At 39.4% G+C, this 10692-nt stretch overlaps 1 gene segment (V, D, J or C); it reads right to left on the bottom strand.

The window, feature by feature from the left end:
- Window positions 1-9645: 9645 nt before the first annotated feature.
- LOC308237706 (T cell receptor alpha variable 9-2-like) lies at window positions 9646-10149 on the bottom strand. The segment is given in 2 exons: window positions 10104-10149; window positions 9646-9980 (listed from the first exon to the last, which is right to left on the bottom strand).
- Window positions 10150-10692: the final 543 nt, after the last annotated feature.

The raw sequence follows: 10692 nt of genomic DNA, 5'->3' as shown, positions 1-10692 counted from the left end.
CCTGGGTTTACATGTTTGAAATCAGGGAAGCACTCTCTTCAACAAAGAAAATATAAAACATTCCTTTTTAGCTAAATCTGTCATCATCATTTTCTGTTATGAAGAAAAACTCTTTTAAAAAAGAACATGTAAGTCAAACAGCAGAGTACAAGGGAGGAGATCACTCGATATTTCAAGTGCCTACTCGCTCATGCTGCTCCTCTAAGCTGGTCTTGCCTCTGACCGTGCTATTCCCAGAGAACTGACAGTAGCAACAGTCAAAATGAGGCATCTTCCATCAATAATGACCGTGTTGAAAAGTAAAACATTTAATCTAGATGATAAGGGAGCAGGGAGATATCTTCCATGGGTTATTATATTTCAACCATAGGAAACAATTAGACCCCTAGATTGGGTTGATTTGCAATGAGAAATCTGACATGCTTTAAGAAATCTTTTCCAATGCTATGTTTTATATTCTTCAAAATATTGAAAGAATATGGCATCTGAGAAAATATCAGGATGCAGATTCAGAAAATATAAACACATGTATGTTTATTCTTGAAGTGGCTTCATTTTCTCCTATCAAAATGGGTGGTATATCCTAAAATGCAATTACTGACTCATATCTTTAATGGAATTTCTTCTAAAGTATAGGCCCACTCCTCTAGCATATACTCCTACTCTCTTGGCCATTGCTGGCTCAAATTCCATAACCTATCACTTTATTTCTAAGCTCCACTACAATGTTCTTTCCCCAAGACATTCATAATGTCCCTCACTCCTGTGAATTTCCAGAATCATCTTTCTCTGCCAAAACCCCTTCTTGTCCACTGTATTTTCTAGAAACTTTATGAATTACTTCAGTGATAATAAATCTAGTGGAAAGTTAATGACGCCTGTGTCTACTAAGGGACAAACAGAAACTTAACCGAAAGAACTGGTCATGAGAATGGTCCCTGGAAAACCAAGACTACCTCATTTCCAGAAGAGGAGCTCCTTTCCTGTGATTTTAACTCTGTTCCTCTGCAATTACAAATAAATTGGATCTTTCTTCCAAATCTCAAACCTTTAAAGATTTATAAAGACAGCTGTGGTGAAAAATATAAGATCAATATCCAATGTAATAAAAGGCTAATATGCATATTGTCCCCACAGACAGGAGAATGACCGTCCAGGAGTTAGATGTGCGCTGACCAGCAGGGCGGAGCGTGGAACATGGTGGGCATCAGTGACATGGCACTGGCAGTGAGCGGCAGTAAAGGCAATGCTGGCCCCAATAAGCACTGACAAGAGCAGAACCATGGCAGGATGGTGGAGCAGGTGAGCGGGCGGCACCAGGCCAAGATGGGTGCGAGCAGGGGCACTGATCTCCCCGCCAGTCGCCCCAAAGACAGTGACTGGTGGTAGGGGGCAGGGCCAGCGAGCGGGCAGAGTCAGACCAAGGCAAGTGTGAGCAGGGGCCCTGATCACCCTGTCAGTCACTCCACAGATCACCTCGCCTAGGGACCCTACCCGTGCATGAAATCCGTGCAATGGGCCTCTAGTACAAATATAAGTGAATATACATAATGTATGTTTTTATGTAGATAAAAGTTCCTGGTTTTGAAGATCTTCCATTCTCTCACTCATTGCCCTACAATATGATTTCTCAGCCCTTCTTTGGGCATATTTTCTTCTTTTTAGAGACAGATACTTAGGTCAATATTTGCCCTTTTGAGGTATGCCATACAGAACTAAATGAAATGGTGCAAAAGTGACCATTCATATGAAAACCATATTAACCATAACACAGATACAGCCATCCTTTGGGCAATATTCACAGTTTCATGATTAATTCATAGGATATTGTTTTACTTATTGTTGATGTGTTGACCTGGAAAGCTTTTATCTAGCATCTCCATGGACTTCAAGCTGCATGAGTTTTCCAACTCCAATTATTGCTTTTACTGACAATATGTGATTTATTCTTATTATACTCATATCCTGCCTTCAGGGAATGTCCACTTGGGATAATGAATATCTTTGCTACTTCCAGGAAAGTTCTTAGAAATACATGTGTGTTGAAGATGACAACATCACCTTTGACTTCCTCATACAGAATCCAGTGAGTGATGGACTGATTACTGATACAGTGGGAGGGGCTCAGCCTTAGTATCCTTTCCTTCCCAAGTTATCAATCAGCTATACAAATTGGAAATCTCTATTCCAATTTCCAAATCATTGGCCATGATTTCCCACACCCAGACTGCAGAGATCTAAGTAGCTGGGTTTGCATTACACAGCTTCTCTTTGCTCAGAAATATGGTCCTGCAAGACGGAAGAAGAATAAAGAATGCTAAAGAGGAAGTGAGATAATCTAATTTCTTTCTACTCCCAACTCATTTACTACTTGTTTCATATTTGCATCTTAGATTTTGTCTCTGTCTTTGTAAAATAAGATTGGGCCAGCAGATATTTAAGCGTTCTTGAAGTTCGAAAATTTTTTAATGTAATTTTTATAGACTTCCTCAGTAGGAGCTACTTTTCCTTTATTTGAATATACTGGGGTGACACTGGCTAACAAAATTATACAAGTTTCAGGTACACAATTCCACCACTCATCATCTGTACTCTGTATTGTGTATTCACCACCCCAAGTCTCCGTTCATCACCATTTATCCCACCCATACCATCCTCCATCTTTTCCTAATTCCCCTCCCCCATAATCACTACACTGTTGTCCATGTCCATGAGGTGTTTTTTTCTCTTTTTTCTTTTTTGCTCAATTTCTCCACCCCAAACCAGCCCGCCAATTCCCTCCCACAGCTTTCAGTATAGTCTCTCTCAATGATTCTGTCTCTATTTTGCTTGTTAGTTCATTTTGTTCATTAGATTCCACATGGGGAAATCTAATGAATGAAATCATATGGTACTGTACCCCTATATTCATTTCAGCATTGCTCACAAGACATGTAAACAACCTAAATGTCCTTCAACAGATGATTGGATAAATAAGTCGTGGTACATATAGAAAATGGAATACTACTCAGCCATAAAAAGCATAAAATATTGCTTTTTGCAATAACATGAATGATGTTTAGAGTGTTGTGTTTAGTGAAAATGTCAAATGGAAAAGGAAAAAAACCATATGACTTCATTTATATGTGGGACATTAAACAAGAAGCAACAAATGAACAAACAAAACAAATAAACAATGTTATAGACAAACACAACAGAATGGTGGTTACCAGAAGGGAAGGAGTTGGGGGAAGATGAACAGGGTAAAGGGGGTCAAATATATGGTGACAGAAGGAGACTAGAGTATGGGTGGTGAACATGCAACACAATATACAGACAATGTATAATAGAATTGTATACCTAAAACTTTTATATCTGTATTAATCAATGTTACCCCAGTAAATTTAATTTTTAAAAATAGAAATTACCTAAATGGATATTTTTTATTAGTGATGTACGTAAACATGTTGTACAAATGTATCAATAGAAATCCTTTCAATTAGGTGATGCAAAACAGTGTTCCATACCAGGTAGCTCAGCATATAAGTTCTCATGTCACCCAAACTTCACTAATTTAGGAATATTGTGAGCTCATACAATTCATCTGGGCTCTACAATCCTCACTTTATTCAGGCATGAAAGGACAAGCGTACATATTTTCAGGGTGTTATCAGTACTGAAATAGATAATATATATGATAATCTAAGTTGAGTCCCTGATCTTCAAACAAATTATTTTTCTTATATTTGTTATTTTCAAGAGTTGATAAGCCTAAAACAAACCTTAAAAACTATTACATAGGCTCCTTTCTTTTTCCTTGAAAGAAAAATCTGTCAACTAAAAATGAGTCATTTCTTTCTACCTCTTGAGAGGTTATATTTTTCCAAGCCTTTTCCAGCAGAGTAATTTATGTGTTATATATGTATTACCTGCAAGGGGATCTATTTTAGGAGGACATTGGATGTTGGTACCTTTATCAATTGTTTTCATTGTTGCACATTAAAGCTTTTTAACTAGAAAGATATTTCTGGGGAGAAAAAGGGCAGAAAATCAAATGAAATGATAGTACCAAAGAATCTAATTTTAGGGGGAAAAATGCTGGAACATAAATTTGAAAACCCAAAGATGTGCAAAGCCTAAAGTGGGGCAACATGCCTGCCATGGAAGGGGTGGGGCTGCAGGCCCAGCTGCAGTTTGGGTACAGGCTGCAGATCACCTGGCAGCACCGTGGTCTAACTGCACAGAGGTAGATGGCTGAGTCCTCCAATTGGGAGGCTGTGATGTTCAGGGTACTGTACAGTTCCTTAGAATTCAGTGTGCAGCTTAACCTTCCATTGTGCATCGTCCCTGAAGTTAAATAAAAGAGACTGATGAGGCCGCCCCAGGGATTCTGTCGGAACCACTGCAAACTGAACACTGTGTTAGAAAAAGTGCACCTCAGAGTAGAACTGGTTCCCTCCTGGAGGCTCAGGGCTGAAGGACTCTGCTCCACCTTCATCCCTCTCACCCCTGCTTGGAAAGAGAAAAACAAACACATATGAGGTCACTGGGGGTGACTGATGTAGTTTTCACACCTGTACAGTATTCCAAGAAACACCAAAGTAGGAGCTCTGTGTCAGCTCCCCCTCCGCCTTCCTCTTCACCCCACCTCCACCCCCATCCCCCGTGGGCTATGGAACACTCCCCAGCTCCCAATCTGGGACACCCGAACTCACAGCAAACCTGGGCCCACAGAAGCCCCAGCAGAACCCCCAGGTGTCTCTCCATGACTTCTTGCCAAGGTGCTGTGGTGCCTTTGTCCCTGCTCTGGAGGGAGCAGAGTCCTGAACCAAGGCAAATTTTGTTCCTACACGCAGTATGTTTCACCAAACTCACTGAGGACCAATCACATCTCAGCTCTGTCATTCATCTTAACAGCAAACTCCACCCACATTGGCCCAGAAATAAGGCACAGTCTTGTCTCCAAAACTGTGAATACAAACAGTGCAGGACTGTAGCAGTCAATACTTCCGATAGATGAAGGTATAAGCTGGTGATTGTTTCTTAAAACACGTTATGTAAGAGAAGTTTGTGGCATAGTGCATGAGGAAGGGTGGATGGTGTTCCTAGATTATCAGTGTTTCAATGGGTTCTGTAGAAACTTGAAGAATCTTAGAAAGAATGATCCAGTTCCTAAATTGCATAGTTTGACAGAGAACTTTGTGAATTCAGTTACATGAAAAATCTGATAAAGGAAAACGATAGGATAGTATGTATTGTGTATTGCAGAAGTAAATGATTTTCTTGAAATCAGGTGAGTTCTAGAAGCCAGGACATACAGTCACCATCTGCAGAGAAAATAACTCCAACAAAATCTTCTTGATGAAAAATAGAATTTGTATATAATTTCCACTTTGACTTAATTTCCACCTCTCCCCTTCTCCTGTCCAACTCTTGGGCACCCTGCTGACACACATAGCTGATTCTGATCCAACCACATTTTGCTGGTCAAATTAAAAGTATCCTCTCTCTTTTCTTCTATTTTTGTTCCTTATTTTCCTTCTGTTTTCTTCTTTTCCCTTTATTTTTATTCCTTCTACTTTCACAGAGATAAATGAAAAGGTAGGTTATTTGGAGTATGGGAATAATTTATGGGTCAGTAGATTTTGGAATTTTAGTCATAAGAATTAAAAAACTGAAACATGCTATGATGATGTTTACTATGGAGCTTCCATGCTCACAATGACCATTAATAGTCTTACTCCTGTCCCTCTGCTCAGAGAATCATTCTCACAGTAGATTTTTAGAGTATTAACTCCAGCTTTATGAAGTTTACCTAGCGTGGCAGAGCCAAAAACCTGAGGTGAACTCTACACAAACACTGTTAACTATCTCCCCATTTCTGCTGTCTACACTGACTTGTTCACATGCTATTGCTCTCCTTACTTAACTGCTCAACCCTCAGAACCATAAGAAAGTCATCTTTTGTTGAGCCTACTTTGCCCCCTAGTGGGCCAAAACCATCAATAAAGGGGACTTTAGAACAGCTAACTCAGCAGTCACACAACCACAGTCTAATCCCTCTGTTTACTGATGAACTAAATGCAGATTGTTAGAAAACAAAGTGACTGCCAAGGCTGAATGGAGATTAAAAATGAACCAAATTCACCTGCATGGTCTTATTAACCAATGTTACCTCAATAAATAGAATAAAAAGGAACCAAATTCTACTTTTAAAGTGTCATTTCATGAAAATAATTATCTTAAAATAATGTGATAAATCTCATCTTGTGCAATTTACTTGATTTATTTACCTTTGATTGCAGTAAATCCATAAATATTTATTGAAGTTTTAGTGTAAATGAGGTAATTCACTAAATCTTAAGAATACACAAAAGAGACATACTAATTTACAGGCTACTGGGGAAGACAAAAATATACATAACTATAATACAGTCAGAGCAGGAGCCTAAGAGGACTGAAAACTAAAACTTACATGATCCCAGAGGAAGAAAACTGCTTATACTTGGGGTGGTTGAACAAAATCTGAAGAAGATGTCATTTTCTTCTTTTCTCCTTTATTGGTGAGAAAAATAAAGAATATAAATAAATTTTTATAATGACAATGACTATTAATTTTAACAATAGGAGGAATTCATGAATATAGGAGTTATTAAAAGTAATAAAACGTTGCTTATAGACTAAAATCCCCTTTGACTACTGCTCCAAATTTGCACTCTTCCATCACTTATTCCTCCAATTCTTTCTTCATCCTGGTCAATTTGCAGTAGATGGTTTGGGGGTTTTGTACTATAGGTTTAAAAAAATGGAAACTATGTAGTATAGTATTTCATTTATACTTTATTGTAATACAAATAGACACATAGTGCATACCTTCCTGTTACTGGTTTTATAAACTCAATCATAAATTTAAGTCTTATGTTAACACACATAGATCCTTCTGCTGAATTATATCCCACACTATGGATATACTACTGTCTATATAGTCCTTCTCCTATGAACAAACAGTTAATATGTTGTTGTTTTTATCTATAAAATACAACACTACAACAAACCTTTTTGAACATTGGTCTCCATTCACATGCACACATGTTTCTCTAGGAGCAACGACTAGGAAGAGTGAAGGAACAAGCTATGAGGATAGTAGGTGAAAATGATTCCAGGCAGAGCAAAGATCAGGGACAAAGGCTCTGATGGAGAATGGAGTGAATACTGTTCTGATTATCATGCTGGATGTTTTTCTATTTTATTCTTCTTAATTTGCTTGGAACTATAATTTATGAGCTGATTTGATAAACTTTATCTGAAATTATTATCGTAAAATGCTGCTAGTATGTCATTTATTCAACCAGCCACTGAGGTCATTCTAAAGATAGTAAATTAGCAAGAGAAAAAGTCTTCTGAAGGACAAGGAGTGAGATATACAGGGGGAAATCCTATCTAATAAAAGAGTAATATGCAAATTGACTGTCATTCCAACACACAAGATGGCTGCCCCCATGTGGACACAAGAAGGCCACCATAGGATGGCCAGCAAGGGAGGACAGTTGGGAGAGACCAGGTCTACAAGGGAGAGAAATTGGAGGAGACCAGGCCTGCAGGGAAGGGCAGTTGAGGGGCACCCAGGCCTGCAGTGGAGAGCAGTTGGGGGGGACCAGGCCTGCAGGGGAGGGCAGTTAGGGACAATCAGGCTGACAGGGGAGCAGTTAGACATCAATCAGGCTGGCAGGGAAGTGGTTAGGGGGTGATCAGGCTGGCAGGCAGAAGCAGTTAGGGGCAATCAGGAAGGCAGGCAAGCAAGCAGTTGGGAGCTAGCAATCCTGGATTGTGAGATGGATGTCTGACTGCCCATTTAGGCCTGATCCTGCCAGAATCGGGCCTAAATGGGCAGTCAGACATCCCTCGAGGTGTCCCAGATTGGAGAGTGTGCAGGCTGGGCTGTGGGACATATTCCCCTGTGCACTAATTTTGTGCAACGGGCCTCTAGTATTATAGAATCACACACAAACACACACACACACACACACACACACACACACACACACACACATAATTTAAGGGTACTGGAGAGAAAACATCTCACATTTTTCAAAGCAGCAGAGAGAAAAAAAATTTTTTTTCAATGCAACAGAAGACAGATAAAAAGAAAGACCAAGAGCATGTGGAGCAAAAATATTAGAAATAAGTCCAAATATATCAGTAATCAATACATATATAAAAAGCAATTATTTGATTGAATCAGATTTTTTAAATCTTGCTACATATCACTTAAGAGAAAATCCTAAAAGAAAACAACCAAGAAAGTTGAGCACATAGGATGGGATGCTTCTTGCTGCTCTGAGCACAAAGACTGAAGCCCCACCTGCTGAATCCACCACACCCACCAAAGAGATATCCCAAAGGAAGGTCAATGCTGCTGAAGGGACAGTCTAAGGGGGCTCCAAGAGAACACCAAGTTAGGGAATTAAGTTAACTCCTACAAGGTAAGATCTAAGAAAAAAGACAGAGGTTCAAAAATTAATATTCAGATAGGAAGGAAAACTGTCAGAGGTGAAGCATTAAGGAGAAACTAAGATTTATAGAAAGGGATGAAACTAAAATTAGGATAATACTATACCTTATACAGCAGAGCATAAGGAAGCCAACTGTTAATAACAACTTGTACATTTTTATCAGTTGTCCCTCAAGTTTCATTCTTTTACAATTCAGAATCTTTTATGAACTATTTCTAAAAATTCATTTCTACAACCTCTAAAAACACATTAAAAGAAGATGGGAAACGCTCATCATCAAAACTGTGTGTTGCCCTAGCCGGTTCGGCTCAGTGGATAGAGTGTGGGCCTGCAGACTGAAAGGTCCTAGGTTCTATTCCAGTCAAGGGCATATGCCCGGGTTGTGGGCTTGATCCCCAGTACGGGGTGTGCAGGAGGCAGCTGATCGATGTTTCTCATCATTGATGTTTCTAACTCTCTCTCCTTCTCCCTTCCTCTCTGAAATCAATAAAAAACATTAAAAAAAACTATGGGTAATAATTTTGTGCTCAAGGACTTAGTAAAAAGTTGAATCAAGGCTGGTTTTAACATTCTTGCTTATAAACCTCACATTCAATTATTAGGAGGGCCATTTTTTTTAAAATATATTTTATTGATTTTTTACAGAGAGGAAGAGAGAGGGATAGAGAGTTAGAAACATCGATGAGAGAGAAACATCGATCAGCTGCCTCCTGCACACTCCCCACTGGGGATGTGCCCGCAACCAAGGTACATGCCCTTGACCGGAATCGAACCTGGGACCCTTGAGTCTGCAGGCCGACGCTCTATCCACTGAGCCTAACCGGTCAGGGCAGGAGGGCCATTTTTAATATCCTATTATATTAACTGTATCATAAAAGAAATGTAAAGCCATACCAATACGTATAATATATATTAAATATTTAAATAATTTATTATTTTTATTTCCAGGTTTTAGTGCACTGTTTCCTAAATTTCCTTTGTCTTAGATATCCCTGTACATATGAAAGTCTAATTAGCCTAACAACTCTATGAATGTGCATAAAATATTGGAAATTTTTATTAAATGTACTTTGTATTTGATATTTTATGAGAAAATGCACCGTAGTGGATCAAACCGTCACAGACACTCAGCAGCCAGCCTCCTCATTGCTGCTCAGAGTTTGTGCTCAGCTCCCCCTGCAGTTTCTGTCACTGTGTCACTCAGCGCACAGTAGTACATGGCAGAATCTGTCTGGTGGACTGAGGCTTTCTCCAAGTGGAAGGCATTTGGTTGTTTTTGGTATGTGGCTACAAATCCTTTGTTGCTACCCTTCTCATTGGCCTTCGCAGCTTTCAGGAGGAGCTGTGGACCTTCTCCGGGATACTGAACATACCAGAGAAGAGTGGGGTACTGTGTGGTTTCATAGGAGCAGTTCACAGTCAGGGGAGCCCCTTCTGAGAGAGTCACTTGGCCTTTGGTCTGGGTCACCGAGTCTCCATGGGTTCGTCCTGAGGAAAAAATAAAAGAGAACTCTGTCACCTTGGGCTTGAAGCTCTTCATAAAATTAAAGTTCTAGAATTTGCTGACATAACAGAAGAAATAATCCATATTTTAAGAGGTGTGTTACTTACCAAGCACTAAGAGTACCACAGTCACTAAGCCCAGGGAAGACTTCATCTCTGCAGTATCATCTAAATAATGTTCTTGACTCTTAACATGAAGAAATGCTGAAGTCACCGCAAAATCATAAATCTAAACCTGCATTTCACACAGAAAATGTTTGTGTTGGGAAGCTGCACCCCCTGGTGGACAGGGAATGAAATGTTTCTTAGGTTACCGCCCAAATAGCAGTTCTCATCTGTGACTTTAAGAGGCACAAGTCAGTTTCAGCTGCGTTTAGAAATCTAAACAATGACTATCCTAAGCACTCAGGTCTTTTTTTTTTTCCTTAGAACAATATCTGACATGGAAGTACTTTAACAGAGCATGCAGGGTATTCCTGCAGTTGGAAGATAGCAATTTTTTAAAGCATTTTAATACAGTACTTACTATATATTCTCATGTATCTGTTGTGGGCCTGCCTAGAATCCACTGAATCAGAAAGGATTTGGGGTGGAAATCAGAGGAAGTAATACAAAGTCTTCATTGAATGAGTCTTCACTTTTCAGTACCGTACCCCAATATAGAACAACGACTGACATTTATTATGTGCCTACTAAA

This window comes from Plecotus auritus, assembly GCF_963455305.1.
Source record: "Plecotus auritus genome assembly, chromosome: 1".
NCBI classification, from domain to species: Eukaryota; Metazoa; Chordata; class Mammalia; order Chiroptera; family Vespertilionidae; genus Plecotus; species Plecotus auritus.
This window is presented reverse-complemented; position numbering and strand designations above follow the sequence as displayed.